At 31.2% G+C, this 20,970-nt stretch overlaps 1 protein-coding gene and 1 long non-coding RNA gene across 15 annotated transcripts in view; one reads left to right on the plus strand and one right to left on the minus strand.

The window, feature by feature from the left end:
* The first annotated feature begins 69 nt into the window (after positions 1-69).
* Positions 70-20,970, plus strand: part of LOC110282375 (uncharacterized) — a 27,966-nt gene continuing 7,065 nt past the window's right edge. Inside the window, exon 1 of the long non-coding RNA XR_006226110.2 lies at positions 70-377. This is a non-coding gene — a long non-coding RNA (uncharacterized lncRNA). The remainder of the gene's footprint in view (positions 378-20,970) is intronic.
* The window catches only part of LOC107449699 (eukaryotic translation initiation factor 3 subunit M), a 27,168-nt gene continuing 26,066 nt past the window's right edge, over positions 19,869-20,970 (minus strand). For all 14 annotated transcript variants that reach the window (XR_011637086.1, XR_011637082.1, XR_011637080.1 and 11 more), the window contains one exon: positions 19,869-20,092. The gene's annotated coding sequence lies outside the window, so the exon portion shown is untranslated. The remainder of the gene's footprint in view (positions 20,093-20,970) is intronic.

The following is a 20,970-nucleotide window of genomic DNA, read 5'->3' on the forward strand; positions in this document are numbered from 1 at the left end:
GTCGCCAATAGCTCATTGTGCAGCTCTAGTGCGACGTAAATGAACAACAACAACAGCAAATCTACTTGATAGAGGCTTATAAGCCATACTTATATAATTGAGCACACAAGCCTGCAGGTGTATGTGTACAAATACATATGATGGGAACTAGACAACTTAGAAGCTTGATCAAAACTCAATCAATCAAAATACCTACAATATTACGTGTCGTGAAAATAACAACAATCCGAATCAAGAAATACTTTTAAAAGTTTTAAAATAATTTCAACTTAACAAAAAAAGTTGACGATACAGTGTGTGGTTGTAAGTGTGATAAAATTGGACAGTTACAGAAAATATTACTTTTGGATAATGGTCACTTTAAATAGATGAGAAATGTAAGTAACAAATTGTATTTATTAAAAGAAATTGACAGTTTTTATTCATCTTTTTTTTTATAGGTCATATATAGTACTGAAATTCTCTTTGTTTAACCCTGAATAATGAAACAATCGCCGAATGGACTCAAAATTTTTGATTTTTACCTTAACACTTTAATATCTCCAAACACTACATTTGATCTGTATTTCAATAAAAAATTAATAGTATTTCCTTTAAACTACAAGCTTAAATACGTGAAATGAGAGCCGTAGAATGACTATTTAAACATAGACTTAAGTTTAATTATTAAGGGTTAAAAATGCATGAAAGTTCTGAACTTATTCTACCAAGATTTTAAGGCAATTATTTTAAAAAATTTTAAAACTGATTTTCTATAAAATGTTTTTGCCTGGCATGAAATTTGAGTTTTGAAGTCTGATATCGCCGCCTAAAAATGTGAATGATTTTTAATAAATGTAGTTTAAAATACTTTTTTTTTTGTTCTTTTTCCATGGTATGGCGTCCTTTTGAAGATTGAAACTCATTTTTATTAGTTTTCTACTGCTAATGGGTAACCTTTGATCGCTTTGCGGCGATCACAATTTTCTTCATTTTGTAGTGAATCGTGGTTTTTTTTTTAACTATTTAAGGCTTTAAAAAAATAAGAACTCATTTAAAAAAAAACGCTATATTCAAATTTTTCATTTAGCAAAAAGTTTAAAATAAACATTTTTTTAAATATTATATCGGATATTTATCGTTTGGTAAACTCACTTCTTAATTTCTGTATAAGACTTCTTTGCATCATTAATATAAGAATTTTTTTATCGAATTCTTATTCTTATCTGCTGGAAAAAATTTAACAGGAAGCAAAATTAACAATTATTTTCAAATATTATTGCTTAAAAAAAGTAAGATATTTTAAAAGATTAAAAACTAAATCAAAATATCTTTTAAAAAAAATTAAACATTAAACATAGGCTACCGAACTTCGAAATCGTTTTTGAATTCGAAATGTTATCATAACACTCTAACATCTTTAAAGATTGCAAATCTTACATTTTATAACTTTTTTTCTTTATTTCATTAAAATTACAAGTACTTCCCATAAGTAATGCTCATTTATTTGACACAAATAAAGGAAATAAAAAAAGATAAACAAGTTTTTAATTCGCAGTCCATGAGTCGAACGATTAATCACAGAGAAACCGTGGTATAAGTTGAATAAAAGTGAATTTTGTATTCATTTATATGAAGCGAGTGATTTCAATAAAATCGTATTTTAAATAGCAAAGTTTTAAAACCCTCTCTTTTGAAAGCATTTCTTTGATATTTTTTATTTCTTAAAAATGTTTGTCGAACATCTTAGTAGGAAATAAAAAGGGAGGAGTTAAGAGACAGAAAAATAGTCAACATTGATGAAGTGAAAAGTTCGATTAATTGGAACAGTGGTCGTCAGATCACGCTTTCCAACTTTTTTTTCTAAAATATTTGCTAATCAAGCAGAGAGTAAACGAGGAAGAAAAAAAAGCACTTTATACAGGAGGCATTTCCTTTCAAAACCAGCTTCATCCACTTTGTGTCTTTTCTTATCTTTTCCTTTTTTTTTTAATTTGAAATTTTATGAGAGAAAGATTTTTATTTTTCCCTCAAATACCTCAGTTTGAGTTATTTTTGTAACAAATTTTGTTCTAAATTCTTACTTCAAAAAATAGGAAATATTTTTATTTTTTTAACTTAGCTTCATTATTTCCATGCGTTGACTAAAACACAAACAAAAAGATGTAAGTAATTTTGAAAGTAATTCTTCTGTAGAACATAGAAGCATATCTTACGACCTCTTCTAATAGAACTAAATATTTTAAACACTGTGGTCTAAGTATACCTGAAAATTTATTTGCGATTTTTTTTTCATGACCATTATTANTATAAAATTGAAGACCAAGACAAGAACGGTTATGTCCATTTTTTCCCAAAAGTGACGATTGTATCGCCATCTGTTGCATTTTGAGGAACACTAAGTTTTGACAAATCAGTGAGGGAAAAAATAGGCTCTACCCGAGAGTTATTATACAGTGAAGATAGGCCATACTACAGAAATACTTTTTATTTCCACGAGTAAAATCTTTTTTCTTCGAATAAACTTTAACGTGCTTAAAGCGTTTTTCTCTCGTCGTCTTAATTTTGTTTCAACAGATGTGTAATATGTAAAAAGGTGTACACCAAAGGTAAACACCAAAGCAGATGAATCTATGAAACTTATTAATCGTATAAATGTATTATCTGGATGACAGTACGATTTTAAACGTTGAATTTTGTAAGAGAATAGAAGGGCTAGTTCACTCCGCTCTTAGAGCTGAAGCTACGATTTCCCTCCTCATGACGTCACTGTGTCCACAGATCTCGGAGATCGCTAGCAAAGATATTATGATAACTTTGCATCTTTCTCTTTGAAAAAATAAGTTTGACTTTTTCTGGTTATTAGCTTTTAAACTTTACGTAATTAACACATTATTTCCGTTCATAAACATAGTTCTGGCCATTATATTTAAAAAAATACCATTTTAAACTTATAAAAATATTTTACTAGTTGGCGAAAATGACAATATGAATACTTTATTTTAAAAAGTTCAGTTTTAACTTTAATTATTACGAAAAATGAAAGCATATATCGACACTTTTTTATCTACATATTCTTTTATAACAAGAAGTTGAGTTAAATTTAGAATCCCTGATTTTAAAATATGCCATTAATTTGTTAATGCTTAATCATTAGGAAACATCAACCTTAAACGCTAATTACTGAAACAAAATAATAATTTAGGCTCATAATGACATTAGAAATTTTACAATTGCTCAGGGCCCCCGGGCACAAAAATGTTTTAGACCCCTATAACATACCATAATGTTTAAAAACGAACTAAAAAACTTCACGTACATAAAATAAATCATTTTTAAGATATGTTGCAATAATTTCAACAAATTTAAACTATTTTTGATTACCCCAAGAACTCAAATAAAACATTTTTAAGCTATGTATAATTTTTAAAAAAAAAATTAAGATGCTAACCAGTTGCTGTAATCCTCACATAATAAAATAATTTTCAAAATCATGGAAGTTAATTAAAATGATTAAATTAAATTAAATAAACAAAAAGGTATTACAAATTAAAATAAATTCAAAAGGTATGAATTATTTTGTCAAACTAAACAGTTAAAAAACATTTTTCAATGCCCAAGTACCTATCCAGATAGATTTCGGTTGCCTTTTATAAATTTTCTCGTTGATAAACTATTTAAATTATTGGTGGTTGCATGATAATCAATGACTATTTGTAGAAAAAAATGCACACTTTATATAATTGAATATATTTATTTTAAAAAATATCTAAGGCAATGTTTATTCCTTAAACACAATTTATAAAAAGTAGGATTCTCAAGGGCCACTTGGGTTCCTGGGGCCCCCGGGCACTGCCCAGGTGTGCTCATGCGTAAAGACGGTACTGCAATTGCTTCGTATATTTAAATTTACGATGATATAATTTATAGATATTTAAATTTAAGAGAATATAATTTTTAAAAAAATCATACATATTTAGAATAACATTAAAAATATGTTATGAAGTTAGGAGAATTTCAACTATATACCATATATTTTATTTATACTTTTTATTTATGCTTTTTATTTACATTTTAATTTTCTTTGACTTTATCCATTTTTTTTTCACCTGCCTTTCTTTTTGAAGTAACGAGGCGGTTTCTATTTAGATAATGAATTTTTATAAAAGTTAAATATTAACTGCGTCATTTTGGAATCCATTCTTTACATAGTTGTTCATTTACTTCAGGGAACACACGGACAATTATATTTTTTCCTTTTGTTTTTCTTTTAGAAATTTTGCAAGTTGCAATCGCGCAAACTGGCATTTCGATAATAGTTTTAAATGTTTGTAAATTCACTGCAAAAACTGAGGAAAGTCGTTATAGAAAAAAAATAAATGTCTTAGAATATGTCACAAAAAGAAATGTTTCAATACTAGTTAGAGCTATTAAGGCCGAACGCTCCGTTCTTGAAGTAAAAGTGCGAACTTTGCGCCCAAGTGACGTCACTAGAGAAAATCGGAGGATTGGCGCGGTGCGAGTTTCTACAAAGGAGTGAACCAGCCCTTCTATTCTCTTTAGCCCTGGAATTTTGTATTCAAATAAATACGTGTAAGTATTTAGTTTGAGGAAAGGAATTCAAATATCCACTGTATCAGGCAGAACGTCACTAACACATGGAAGAATCTATTGATCTACGGACTCATCAATATGCTAATTCATATCAATTTGAGGATTAGTCCCTAAGCAATTGTTACCTTTTTTAATTATAAGGAAATAAATATTTAAAGAGTAATGGACTCGACTTCGTTTCTTCGCAGACGATTCAAATTCATAATAATGAGTTTCTATATTTGCGACTGATAAACTTACTCTTAACACATTTAAATGTCTCATAATACAAACATGAAATTAAAAAGCGTTTCTGTTTCCAAGGAGACAGTATTATTTCGACAGAGTTCATTCTTATTTCCCATCTTTGTGAATTCAATTGTTGACAGATTATATTATGCAAGTAATGTTTCATATTTGTTCATATGCGCCAAAAAGATTCCAAATTAAATTTATAAATCGGAGTGAAACAGAAAAAGTTTGCTTTACTATTAAAATATTCCAGACAATACGAAAGAATTAGAAACTATGCATATTTTTGTTTATTCTTCGCTTATTTAAGAATCGTAATAAGTATTTTTTTTACTCCTTTTTCTGAGGGATTCTGAAACTACACATAAATGGGGGTAATATTGAATATATAATACATTTTTTATATTATCGTCGTTGAACAGCCGACCCAATTTAGGGTTTACAATAATCTACTATTTAGGGTTACTAATATTCTACTCCTTAGCCTTGTAATTTTGAACCAAATCCAGAAGACAAGTGAACTCCTGGATCAAGTGCTGTGAGAAATTTGCCTTCGTGGAGGACTTTTTGATAAAACTAACCAGCATTTGCGTTACACGGAAAGGAAAACCACGAAAACTTCCTACGGTTAGCCTGACTGCAAAGAGACTCTAACCCATGATCCGTCTACCACTGAGGATATTTTACGCCAGCACTGTGCGAGCCGGTTGCGAAATTTGTTGGACCAGAAATTACTGAGATTTGAACGCTCTATCCCCTATTCAAATCACTTATTAATACAAAGCAATAGGTGATTTGAATCAGTGATCCGATTCACTTAAAAGAATTGATTTTATCGGTTCGAATCATTTGGATAATTCATTTTGCCCTAATTTAAAAGAGTGAAGTCATCGCTCTATCCCTAGAATATAAACTCACCCAATATATAAATTATGAGATCAATAAAATAAATACTTTTTTGTATTATTTAAATATTAAATTTTGTGTTATTTAAATTTTTGTATTATTTAAATTATTTTTAATTATATTAATAATAACTAATACTTAATAATACTTTTTTTGTATTCAATAAAATAAATATTTTTTTTTGATCCCCTTAATAATTATTTTGCAGTTCCACCTACATAAATAAAAAATAATAATAAAACTCTCATAACTATTTTAACTCAAAAAGTCGATATGATTGACAATGGGTAATGCAATCCGAACGACAATTAAGAATATAAAAAAAAAAACAATCTCAAGGAATACAGTCAGGTGAGAGAGAGAGATAAAGGTATATTTTATGGAAAGAAATGGAAATAGAGATGATTGTGAAAGGTTCTTCTTGTATCACTTCTTCTTCGTTAAAATTTGTCTTCCGGTTCGTCGCTCTTCTCTCCTGAAACTCAAACAAAAAGGGACTCTTTAAAAATGCATGACGAACCTCCCCCACCCCACTCCCTCTGCCCCTCCTCCCCATTAGAGATGGCCAAACATCAGACAACAGAGACCGAGATTTTCCATTTCTAACTCCTCTCAACTCGTTTTACATTTATAACGCTTTAAACAAACTTCCAACTGACTTTTCTTTTCGCATTCCTTTCTAGCGAATCGATCACCCTTCGTTTATGAGACTTTTCCAACTCTAACAACACTTTTTTTTTTCTTTCCAACTCCCCCTTATTTTCCCGGTTTTGTTCCAGTAGGTGCGCTATTCATATCCACCTGCTGCTGGAATATTTAAAATTGCGAACAAGATCTTCCAAATGAACTTTAAGTTAGATATTATGGCAAGCAAAAGCTTTTATTCGCATTTTAAAATGTTCTTTTTTTTCCCTACGTCGACCGTATCCGCCATTTTCGTTTTAGTTGCCCAGAACAAAAGTAATATTCGTGGTTGTCAATTGTCAAGAAATTAGTATTGTTCAGAGATGGGCGAACTGACAAGTGGTTAAAGTTCATAGCCACTCTTACAGAGCCTAGTCGAAAATGGCTATATTACAGGGTACTGGTGTATCCCTCCAGAGGAAATAATTATACGCTTATTAGGGGGTACACAAAGTGGTCCTATACTGCGAAGATGATTCTGAAGATAGTCATGTTCATCAATAAATCTGAAAAATAGAACAAAATAATATTTGAAGATATATAGCAATTTAAAATATTTGAAATTATGCACAATATAACTGGCTTATAATTAGCCCTGATTTAACGAGAACCCGCCGTAGCAACAAGTTTACCTTGGGCCCCAATTAGGTTCAAAATTGGCTCTATATTGTTCCTATAAGAACGTGCACCGAGGGACCAATATTGGGATGTCTAGATTTTTTAATATTGGTCCTAGAATGCCCTATATAGAGCCTACATTGGCCAATATAGGACCTACATAGGCTAAATAATGGATATAAAATATCGGGTGATTCTGACAATTCTATATAGAACCGATATTGGTTGCAAAGTAGCTGTAAAATGTCAGAGGAATCGGAAAATTCTATGAAGAGCCAATATCGGAAAAATAGAGGACCTTTGAATCCTTACTAGTGAGCCAATATTCATGAATATTGGCTCATGAAATAATTTCATGAATATTGACTCATGAAATAATTTTATGAATATTCAGGAAATTATTGGGCCAATATTCATGAATATTGGCCCAAGTTATTTTGCTGCTAGGGGGATTTAACAAAGAAATCGGAAATCGACACAGAAATCACTGATGGATTTTGAAAATCAATATAAAAAAAAGGTACGAAAAGCGATAAAAATGCATGGTATGCGACATTATGTTTAGGAAATAAGCAATATTTCATCTCACCAAATTGCACATTTAGTTAAACTTCTCGCCAATAGGTGGCGCTACAGAATAGATTTGAATTCTGTGTACCAGGTTGTGACTCACCAAAACTGTAAAAATTCACTGTTCTAAAGTATAAATTGTAATCAAAATCCTTCACTAGCGTTCGCTAATTATGTGGGGAAATAACGACTAGAGATGGATTCAATTTCTCTGTAGCTCTCGCATGCCTGCGGCGTCATCTATTGGCAGGAAGTTTACTTAATTTGCAATTCATTAAGATGAAATTCCTAGTTTCCCAAGCATAATTCCACAAAGCATACATTTTTAACGAGCTCTTTTTTTATTGATTTTAAAAAATCCGTCAGTTTCAGCGGACCATTATTTGTGTGATTCATAAAATTTCAACTAATTCGAGCCAATTTAATCTTTTCTTTAAAAAAAATTCCTTTTTGATGTCGATGTTTCTTGGGCCGTGAATCTCGTGCGAAGAATAATGCAGCAAAAAGACTGTTCAAAGCAAATTTACTGCTCTTTTCCACTGTACAGAAGTAAAAAATATATGAAGTAAGTATTGTATTAATAATTTAGTAAATAAGTATGAACTTTATGATTTTTTTCACATACCCGTTTTTTGACAAACACTTGGAGGAAACTAGCAAGAATTGCTATTCATTCCGTTTGTTATAAGCTAGTTCGATTGTATATCAGCAGCACTTTCACTTTAAGTAATTAGGTACTTAAATTGAAAAATAATAGTCTATCATGAGCAAATAGAATACTTCTGTTTTTCATTAAGTAAAAAATACCCTGATCAGCCAATTAATCTACAATTAAATCCTGTAATATTGCTCAATTCCTATCTTTTAATTTTCCAAACTATAAAGGAACAACTTACTTCTAAATTTGTCCATTTGCTAAAAAGGAGACTATATTAAATTAGAAACCTTCATGGAACTTGCATGACTAATTTACAATTTAAAATACAAAAAAAGAGAGTTGAGGTAAACCTTGAATTAACAAGAAAATTCATATGCTAAAAATGTTTTTTTNTAATGGCCCGTTTGTGTTTCAACACGATAACGCTGCCATTCATAAAGCACATGACATCACGGACTGGTTTGATGAAATGGGGGTGCAAGAGCCTGACTGGCCATCCCAAAGTCCCGACATCAATCCAATTGAGCATCTCTGGGATGAGTTGGAGCGCCGGTTGAGGGCCAGATCACAACGCCCCAAAACCACCACTCAACTCTTCGCCATGTTACAGGAGGAATGGCGGGCAATACCTGCCGCCGTGTTCCAATACCTAGTGGATAGCCTTCCTAGAAGGGTTAAAGCTGTGATTCGGGCGCGTGGCGGCCTTACGCCCTACTGACTTGATACTAGCACCTCATGTATCCGAAATGAGGGGTGTCCGGTCATTAATGGCCAGATAGTGTAGTTCCTATAAGAACATGCACCGTGGGACCCATATTGGGATGTCTGGATTTTTGAATATGAGTCCTAGAATTGCCCATATGGGACCTAAATTGGCCAGTATAGAACCTACATTGGCTAAATAATGGATATAAAATATCGGGCGATTCTGACAATTTTATGTAGAACCGATATTGGTTGTAAGGTAGCTGTAAAATATCGGGTGAATTTGAAAATTCTATAAAGGGCCAATATCGGAAAAATAAAGGACCTTTGAACCCTTACTGGTGAGCCAATGTTCATGATTATTGGCTCATGAATTAATTTCATGAACAGTCATGAAATTATTGGGCCAATATTCATGAATATTGTCCCAATGAGGGCCTAAGTTATTTTGCTGATAGGGCGGATTTAACAAAGAAATCGAAAATCGTCGCAGAGATGACGGATGGATTTTGAAAATCAATAAAAAAGGAACGGAACGAGAGAGAAATGTATAGTATGCTATATTATGCTTAGGAAATAAGGCTATTTCATCCCACCAAATTGCACAGTTAGTTAAACATCCCGTCAATAGGTGCTACTACAGAATAGGTTTGAATTCTGTGTACCAGGTTGTAATACACCTAAACTATAAGCATCCACTGTTCTAAAGTAAAAATCCTTCACTAGCGCTCGCTAACTGATTGTGTGGCGAAATAACAACTGGGGATGGATTCAATTTCTCTGAAACTCTCGCACGCCTGAGGCGTCATCTATTGGCGGGAAGTTTACTTAATTTGGAATTTAATAAGATGAAATCCCTTGTTTCCTCAAATCACACATTTTTAATCACGTTCTTTTCTTATTGGTTTTCAAAATCCATCACATTTAACGGGCCATTATTTGTGTGATTCATAAAATTTCTACTAATTTGAACAACGTTAATCCTTTCTTGAAAAAAATTCCTTTTTGAAGTCTATGATGTTTTTTGGGCCGTGAATCTTGTGCGAATAATAATGCAGCAAAAAGACTGTTCTAAGCAAATTTACTGCTCTTTTCCACTGTACAGAAGTAAAAAATAAATGAAGTAAGTATTGTATTAATAATTTAGTAAATAAGTATGAACTTTATGATTTTTTTCACATACCCGTTTTTTGACAAACACTTGGAGGAAACTAGCAAGAATTGCTATTCATTCCGTTTGTTATAAGCTAGTTCGATTGTATATCAGCAGCACTTTCACTTTGAGTAATTAGGTATTTAAATTGAAAAATAAATAGACTATCATGAGCAAATAGAATACTTCTGTTTTTCATTAAGTGAAAAAAAACCTGATCAGCCAATTAATCTACAATTAAATCCTGTAATATTGCTCAATTCCTATCTTTTAATTTTCCAAACTATAAAGGAACAACTTACTTCTAAATTTGTCCATTTGCTAAAAAGGAGACTATATTAAATTAGAAACCTTCATGGAACTTGCAGGACTAATTTACAATTTAAAGTACAGAAAAAGAGAGTTGAGGTAAACCTTGAATTAACAAGAAAATTCGTATGCTAAAAATGTTTTTTTCTTCTTCCTAATATTAAAATGCAAACAAATCAAGGCAGTTCAAATAATTGCAGTGGGGAAGAATTCCTGCAATAATGTGTTTGCATTTTGATATTTTAAAAGCATTTGAAGCTTTCTAGGTTGACCAGAACTCACTTTTTATGTACTTTTTTGTAGTTGTTGCCACAGGCCATTAAGGCAAGGGGTGTGATTGTTCTTGCTTTCCAGTGGCGCCATCTATGGCCAAGAATTCGACTTCTGCCTCACCCATATGTCATACATCCATTCATTCATCCACAGATTGTCTTTTTGATCTGAACCAGAGAAAAATCAATTTCCAATTCAGTTCCCCCAGAGGTATAATTTGTTATGGGAACATGAAGGGTTTTGTAACCTGACAGATTTCATGTGCCCCAGTCACCATTTACAATGCAGGGAGTTCTTCCTCTTGCTGGATTCGAACTCCTGTTCTCACGAACATAAGGCCAGCACCCTTCCAACCAGGCTATCCCAGCCCTTATATACTTTAAATAACTTATATTGGCGGTAGAGGAAGGGTTCATCCTCTTAACCAATAGAGTTTTAAACAAAGAGAAGTGAATAACTGAAGTGGCAAGATTCATGGCACAGTAACATAGCGAGAAATAGACGCAATCATCAATGTGGGGCATGAAATAAACGTGTCCATTAGGACAGGATGGTAAAATTTTGCTGTAAATGGCAACAGAAGATTGACAAAAGTACCTTTAGTAACAGCACGATATCATGGCACACTCTTATTCTGGGCTTGTGATGATATTGGTTGGACCCTAGAACACTAGAAAACTGTTGCTTGATGAGATGAATCACGACTTCAGGTGGTCAGTGCTGATTAGAGAATTCGAGTGTGGCACAGACACGACGAAGCCATGAACTCAGGCTGTCAACAATGCAATGTGCAATCTGGTGGCGGTTAAATAATGGTGGTTGCTTTTTCATGGCTGTCTTATGATACGATTGTACCGATCATTGACTGGAAATGGTTATGTTCAGATACTTATAGACCACTTGCAGTCCTTGATGTACCAAAACAACGATTAAATTTTTACGGACGAGAATGTGCCGTGTCGACGTACCTTAATCATTCGTGATTGGTTTGCAGAACATTCTGGACTATTCCAGCGAATGATTTGGCTGCCTAGATCATCCGACATGGATCCCATCAAACATTTATGAGATATAATCTAAAGATCAGTTCGGGCACGAAATCCTGCACCTGCAACACTTTCGCAGTGATGGATAAAACAGCTTTATTGTCTTTACGCGGTTTGCACTTGTCTACGTTCATGTATCAATTATGCGATATATAATGTAAATTTGACGATTGGATTAATTCGACGATATATTATATAAATGTAGAACATTCATTATATCAGGTATTATATTGTAATAATTAGATCAAATTATTAGACGCACTGTAGTTTTTTAATAATTATGTTTTGCGTACAATACTTTTATATCTAAGCATATATGTAAAAGGTTTTCATTCAGGAGATTTTTTTACATACTTCCTATTTGTATTTATTTTTAACGTATAGCATTACAATGTTAACCAATTGATATACGAACGTAAACAAGTGCAAACCGGTTTCAGAAGCGTAAAAATGAATTAGAAAATTAAAAATCTTAAATCGATAATAATTTCCGTGATGGACTTATCATAAAGAAGCGGTTCCCAGTACAACACCGAAAGCAACCATCACTGGCTGTGTTCAGTAAGCGAGTGGGTGACCACTTTGATCAGTCTGAGTAGGAGCCGAGGATGCACGGTGCAGGTCCTCGTTAAACTGTTTTACCCTTAAAGTGCTCGATTTCGTGCGCAGGTCGTCGGGCTAACGAAGCAGGGGAGCCATCGCCTCTACAGAGAATCAAAATTACAATGACATGTCTTCGGATCATCCTCGGGAATGTTTCTCAGACCGTCGCCAATAGCTCAATGCGTATATAGCTCTAGTCTAGTGCGAAGTAAATAAAGCACCTATCTAAATCTATAATAATGAAATGAAGAGTTTGTCTGAGCATGAGTGATGCGTGTCTGCGTAAACAGTCGAAATTCCCATATCACTAACCCACAATCAATTTTAGAAAATTCATATACAACAACAGAAAATTTGCGAAGTCAATACTAACTAGTTTTATATCCTCGGAGGACTGCTAAATTTAAGTAAAAAATGCGTATAACAGTCACTGTTTTATAAAGATTTACTGATTTTAGTGCAAACTTTGGCAATAGGGTGTAAATTTTTACCTAAGTTTTTGTTTGTTTATTTTTTTTAAAACATATTTTTAATATGTTACATGTGCAAAATTTTGGTTTTTGTCGCAATTCAAAGCAAGATATGTATCACAACTTTGAACAATTTATATTTGACAGTAAATTAAAAAGTATAAATTATATACATAATCTCAAAATTAATTGTTAATTCCAAATAAAATTTTGTTAAATTTATTATGCGTTTACCATAACAAAAAGTAAGGTCTTACCCATGTCGTGTTAAAAACCGTTTTTGAAATCAAAAACCCAACCCTGGTTTTCTTTAAAAACTCTAAACTTTAACTTTCAATTCGATTCAGGGCGTTGAGCTCAAATTTAATGTAATTATATTTCTCCTACGATAGTATATTTTCAATTTTTTTTAGGCATCAGTCCTTATGCATACTTTCTTCATGTGTGGTTAATATATTATAATATTCTTATTTGTAAAAATGGCATTTCAATTTCAAGAAGTTTATATTTATTAAACTCAAATACAATAAACTTTTTGTTGCCAAATATCAATAATGATTATTTTAGTTTTTAACTCAAATTTTTATTTCTCTAATCATATTATTATGCTTTAAATGAAAATATCATAGAATTTATAAGAATAATACAAATTTTTAATAGCGAGAGGTTAGTCATCTCCTGCTATTGTCAACAGTGGTTAAAAGCATTAAACTTAGATAAATTGCATGTTTGTGCGTTCACATATAATGCCTAGAAAAATTAAGTCTTAAGACCCCCGAGGCTGAATTGCGGCGACATTCTCGTCGAACGTTACAGAGTTTTTGCAGAAAATTTTTAATTTGGAAAGGAAAAAATTTTCCCTTTTGCATAATTTTTCGAAATGCTTTTTCTGCAAAAATTTTTTTTTCAATTCTCATTTGAGCTTCAGCTAGAATTTAAAATTAATAATATAAAATTTTAAAAAAGATCAGAAATCGCGAAATTTTAAAAGATAGTTCGATCTAGAAATGACGTTCTTTCTTACATTTTTTCTTCCTCTTTTCTAAAGAACACCATGTTTTATATTTTAATAAATTATGGCTGAGTGATTATTTTGTTACAAATTCAGATTTGTAGCAAATGAGCATCGCGGTACATAAGTCGCTTTCTTTTTAAGTTTAGTTGAAATGAAATCGATTCAATATTTTTAATATGATACGACTCACGTGAAAAATTTAAATCGTGCATTTAAGTCTTTATCGCTCTCAACTTGCGCCGATTCCATCTCAAATTTATGCGTTTTAATAATTTTTTTTTAAGCAATTATTGCTATTAATTTTCATTTAGTTTCTTAAAATCCCAATGAAATTAATTACTCAGTTATTAATATTGATATTTACGGGACTTTTTTTAATACCGACGTTGTTACAACAAGTGAAATATAAATCGAGCATTCAGGAAATCACTCTTTGTTACACTCGGTTCGCACCGATATCATCATTAATCCATGCGGTGTTGCAATCGTTTGTTCAACAGTGATAGCTGCTGATTCACTTTTTTTCAAAATATAATAATAAATAAATAAATTGTCGTAGTTGTACTTTATTTACGTCGCACCAGAGCTGCACAATGGGCTATTGGCGACGGTTTGGGAAGCATCCCTGAGGATGATCCGAAGACATGCCATCACAATTTTGATCCTCTGCAGAGGGGATGGCACCCCGCTTCGGTAGCCCAATGACCTGCACACGAAGTCGAGCACTTTACGGTAGAACAGTTTAACGAGGACCAATACCGCCCACCCTCGGTCACTACGTAAACTAATCCAAGTGATCACCCACCCGCACACTGATCGCAGCCAGTGATGCTTGACTTCGGAGATCTTCTGGGAACCGCGTCTTAACGATCAGTCCACTGCGGGACATAAATAAATAAATAAATAAAAAATCTAAAAAAAATTCCGATATTTTTGTATACAAATTTATTACACAGGAAATTTAAATCGCTAGTTTAATTATTTACTTTTAAGCCGACCAGGTAGTCGAGTGGTTAAAGTGTCTGACTGCGGAACCATTGGTCGCGGGTTCGAATCCTGCTCAGGGCATGGTTGCTTCTTTCTCTCTCTGTGTTCTATGTCCTTTCCTCTTTGTGTGAATGTGACCCGCCTTATAAACGGGTTTGTGATTGTGTGACGTGGGTAACGCCCACTGGGTAACGAGAAGAGAGTAGCAGTTCTGGCATTTCTGTGGCCATTGGGACGAACCCAAAGTCCCAATGGACAAACCCATTTAAAAAAAAATTATTTTTAATGTGACGGTTTAATCACTTTCTCGGCAGTTTTTGCTAGTGCTTCTGATTTCCAAGTAGTTTTTAAAATTCTGGTATTTCTCCATTGATATAATTTTGACAAGTGAAATTCGAATCGCGCATTTAAATAATCACTTTTTGAAGCGCTCAATTTACGCTAATAGTATCATTAATCCATGTGGTGTTTCGATTGTATATTCGGCGGGTGTATTATTGTAGTAGTTATTTATTAAATTACCATCCGCTAAAATCAATTAGCATATGTGAGGTGAAACTCTTGAACCATCGTCCCAGAATGTAAAGATCCGATCATTAGATGAAATTGGTCCGTTTTTTCTTCGGGGGGGGGGGCACTGTTCATACATAATTACATTCATTCTTACATGCGCTGTACGTAAAAGTACAAAATGTATCATTATGCAATGTATCATATATATGGTATACAATCGTTTTTACTTGTAATAATATACTTCAGATTACTTGTAATCATATATTTTGATTACAGTTGTAATCGAAATTTATGATTGAGTAATTGATTACTGTAATCAAAGGATGTAATCTGCTATATTTTTGTCCGTCTTTGATGTAATCAGAGATGATTAGCTGTGATCGCAATTACCTGTAATCGTGATTACAAGTAATTGACAACATAGTAACAATTATCTGTAATCAATTAATGTTGTAATTGATGTTCAACTCTGCTTTGCGGTGTAGTGTACCGATCAGTGATGTCACTTCAGCGGATGTGGAGTCACTGATGTGGAGTCATTTTGAGTTTCGTTCTTTTTTGTCGTATGCCTGTTTAGGCAGTGGGGGTGCGCTTGTTCCTGTTCTTCAGTGGCGCCATCTATGGCCAGGAATTCGACTTCAGCCACAACCGACACACAACCACAACCCGTTTATAGGACGGGTCACATTCACACACAAAGGAGAAAGGACATAGAACTCACAGAGAGAGAAAGAAACATGCATGCCTTGCCCGGGATTCGAACCCAGGACCTTTCTGATGCAAGGACAGTTCCATGCCCCTACACAGGCCGGTCGGCTTCATTAACGATGTCTATTTTATAAGGTAAAAGAACTTATAAATGTTTGGGGAACACATAGGATAAAATACATATTAAACATTAAAACGTTATAAGTAATTAATTAAATAAGAAATAAAATAAACTGGAAATGCGAGAACAAGTTTTTTGTTGAAAATAACATTTCATTTAAATTTCACAAGAATTGTCAGAAACTTCCCTCTTTAGCAGCATAGCTGATAAAGACATGAGGAAGAGGGTTAAAACAAAATTTTTTATCAACAATATGTTTTCCACGTAGGATTTTCATTTTATTATTTGATAAAACATGCTTTTTTCCCACGATTTTTATAATACTAGGAAGCTCCGCCCCTTGCTCACCAACCTTTCGTAATAGCCACTCATACATCTTAGTTTGTTTTTCTCTACATCGATATTTTTTTTAAGCAGAAAAAAAGAAAGGAAGAAAACATATAAATATGTCAAAGCAACAAAATTAATGGTTACCTGCATATGAAAAAGAATCATCTGAGCGTGAAAAAATAAATATATAAACACAGGGAATATGTAAATTTTTGATAAAAACAAGAAGTCATTTTACTAGCTAACTATCTAAAATATTTGTGTTTTTATGATTAAATTCATTGTAGTGTTATCATTGTAAAAGTTTGTTCCTTTTCTTTTTTTTTTGACAAGATTTTAAACTGTATTAATGCGTATTACCAATTGAGGGGGAACATTATATAAGAATCAACAACAAAAACTTTTTATCGACAGTGAATTTTTGCAGCTGAAATGGCCTGTTAACAAAAATACTTTGTGAATGAAATTACCTATCGACCACGTGGTTTCATTACCTCACAGATTCATTATATACCGTCTTTTTTTTAATTGCTAATTTCATCCTTCATTCACTCCCTATATCAAGAATCATTCACGATGGTTAATGCAATTGTTTTTGCGATGATGATCTATACTAATGTACATTAAAAATTAATCTTAGAAATAAACGTGTTAAATATGACTAGAAAAAAATTGTGTAATATACAACTTAAATGTGTAAAATACAATTAGAACATCAAATGTAAAAAATATTTCGTTTTTGTAACATGATGTGAATAAAGGAGTAGGCAATTTTCAAATAAAATGCTTCTTTTCTGGCAACTTCAACAAACTATTAAGATTTTGCATCAGGCTAGGTTTAAAAAATTTCAACACAAATATACTAAATTACGAAGAAGTGCAAGGGGCATAACGTCTAATGTAAAAAATCATAAACTTCGTTTCAAAATTACGCATGACTTAGCCTACGAATAACTTTTTCTACGAACTGTCGACGAAATGACCTAGTCGATGAAATGAATATGCGATCCATATACAGGGTTATTCATAATTCCTTCCAGGGTTTCGAAGCGTTATAGTAAAAAAGGAAGAGGAATATGAAAAAAGAAACATATGAAATTATTCCGAAACTATTCGAGTTTTACTTACATACATTGCAGGTGTTCTATGTGTGAACCCTTGGTCACACTGCATACATACATGCGATAGTCCAGTTCCTGTCCGGAGGGAATTATGAATAACCCTGTATATATATATATAAATGTATTTTTGATGAATGTGGAGGAAATATATAATCTAGAAATTGTATGAAACGTTTCTCAAAATATCAGGAAATTTTATTTCTAAAATTGAATGGGAGCCCTAATTAACAAAGGCTTTATTTAGAATTTATTTATTTATTATTTTTTTAAAATTCTAATAGGCTCCCATGTATATTATTTTTTAATACATATCTTATTCTTTTTCTATTTTAGAAGCAAAAAATTCAAAGAGAAAATTTTTCACTTTAAAAACTATGTTATGTTAAAATGTATGTAACTTATTAATTTATTTTTTTTGTAATTTTATTATAAATATTATTAAAGATTTAGTTATTCCCACTTTTTACCAACTTTTCCCATACAATTTCTGACTAAATTTCATAGTACCAATGATAATAATTTTAGAAGCAAGATCATCAGTAGTTAAAAGAAGGTAAGAACATAGTAAAACAATATTTTGTCTCAGCGTCATGAATTTTTTAACCCATAATTTGTGAAATATATTTCATAAATTCATTATAAAACATTTACATTTGCACAGAATACATTCTTAATAATTTGTATAATTTAAGATAATTAATGGTTTATAATTTTGAAGAAACGTATTTTTGTAAAGTTATTAATAATTTTTTATTAAATTATATATTTTTGATTTGCAAAAGAACTTTTTTAAAATGTCTTTTAATATATTTTTGACATTTTTAGAATGTTATAACGCGTTTATTAAAATAATATCGATACTAGATTTATTCATATTTGGTGGGAGGAAAAACATTTTTTTAGTCAAGTAATTTAATTTTATCATAGTTTAAGACATTTTTGCATATTAATTTAAATAAAAATAACTTTCATATTTTTTAATATTAAAAAATTATATTGTATTGTATATTATAAATGTATTGTATATTATAAATATAATAGCAAGTCATTAATAGCTATAATTTATAATAATAAGGATACTTTATTTTTAATGGAAAAAAATCTTTTTTTTATCAAATGCTTTATTCAGAATTCATGTTTTTGTTCAATAAAGAAACGGATTGATTGATCTATTGTTACAAAATGTAATGCCAATTCTAAATTAGTAGATAAATCTTTAACATTTAATGTTAAAATGGATACATATATCAGCTAAAGCGATGGGTCAGGGCCCACTCTAAGTCATTTTCTCCAGTACTAAAGTGAATGGCTGGCCACCTGTCAACTCATCAACGCTGGCTAGCTGTATTCAACCCAGCATTTGTCCCCTAAAAAGCACAGGATGAGTGACTGACATTTTCCAGCAGAGGGTAATCAATGAATCAACAATTGATTGCCAGCAATCTGTATATTTATTGAGGGTTACTAGAGGTCATTGACCTAGTTACCCCTAATTGAAAACTGCAAATCCGATTATTTTTATTTAATCTCATGAAAAATATAAATTCAATTAATTAACAATTAGCTAAATAAATATTTAGCTATCTAGGTAATTAATACAAATTTGAATAAATTACTAATAAATGTACTAAGAAAATTTTTAAAAGTAATTTTTACATTTTAATTATTTTTTTGTAAAAAAGAGTATTTTTTACACAGTTCAACCCCTTAGTCCAGAATATGTACCATGCATAAACCACTTATTAAGTCACTTTCACTTATTAATACATTTTTAAACTAGGTAAACATATATAATAGTTTTTCTTTTACTGTGCTATACTACTTAAAAGCAGAATAATAAAACTGCTGTCCAGATTTATAAAAAATTCTGTATCTCACAAATAATTGTGCAAATTTTAACTTGTAGACAATATATATGTATATAAATTACAAAACATAAAATAAATATATAATAAAGCTAAAAATAGAGTTTTAAAATAAAAGCTGTGCGTTTTTAAGGAATCTAAAGTTAAACTATTGTATCCTATACAGAAATAAATACAACCTACAGCAGATAATATAAAGAAGCTGCATATAGATGTATTTAGTGCAGTATTGATCATGAATTCATGTTTTACTGATTATATTAAGTCTTGCAGCAAAATTAGGAAAAAAGTAAGTGTATTGTACAAAAGTGTACAAATGTAGTCACCTGGTTATCCAATGAAATGAATTGAATGTACCCTGAAATTAGTTAAATACATAATAAATGCTGTTTCTTGCATACATTTTATTTTCATACAAAGACATATCCATAAACAATACAAAAATGGCACAAATTTCTATTTATATTTCACATTCAATTTTAAATATAATAAAGACAACAGAGAATTTAAATATCTTTGTCCCCATAGAATCGCTTGCACTTAACCTTAGAAGAGTTCTGAAGAACTTCAATAAAACAACTGCAACAAACAATGCTTGACATTATTCAAAATCCTGAAAGAGAGGACATTAAAATAAAAATTATGCAAATCACAGATTTTAAACAACAATTTTTGTGAAAATGAGCTTTCAAAACTAAAATTTCTATCTTGAAAAGTTTTTGCTTACGTCGTTTCATCGATAAATCTTGACTCATTAAAATACCTATTGTAAAACCATGCAGACAAACACCTGTTTTATAATTTAGAAAGATTTTGAACATAAAAATCCTTTTTGAATCAAATTATTGGATACTGACTCACAAACCCATTGAGATTGGTACCTAGTACATGAAAATCTGACTGTTAAATGAAAAGTTATTCAGGGCGTTCACTTTTTTATTTTGCACACACCTTTTCTCAGAAAATATTCAATTAATTTTCAAAAACTTACTGATTTTTTTCCTTTTTTATTTATGATGCTCAATTTTATTGCTTTTAATATTTAAAATAATTATGATACTCTAATGTAAATTATTGTTTCAAGGAAATGTAGAGAAGAAAAATTACTTTTAAATATATACTACTTACATACTCATACGAATTTATCAATCATATTTCTTTTTCGCTTTACTTTCATAATTACATTTTTAATTGTATTCCTTTGACAAAAAAATTTCTAAATTTACAATATTTTTCAAATTAAAATATTCATTAAAACAATAATATGTAATGAAACTGAAACCAGTTCAGCAATAAATAAAAACTTTTTGCTCAAATTTTGTTAGTCGAAAAAGCAGATAATTTTTGAATACTGTAATAACTTTATATTTTAATACATTTCTGAAATTCATATGTTTTCCTTACATAAAAATTACAAGAATTAGATAAGAACAGTTGTAATAATAAAATAAAATAAAAAAACTATCAATGACAGATTCGACCAAGTCACGA

Source organism: Parasteatoda tepidariorum, chromosome 6, assembly GCF_043381705.1.
Source record: "Parasteatoda tepidariorum isolate YZ-2023 chromosome 6, CAS_Ptep_4.0, whole genome shotgun sequence".
NCBI classification, from domain to species: Eukaryota; Metazoa; Arthropoda; class Arachnida; order Araneae; family Theridiidae; genus Parasteatoda; species Parasteatoda tepidariorum.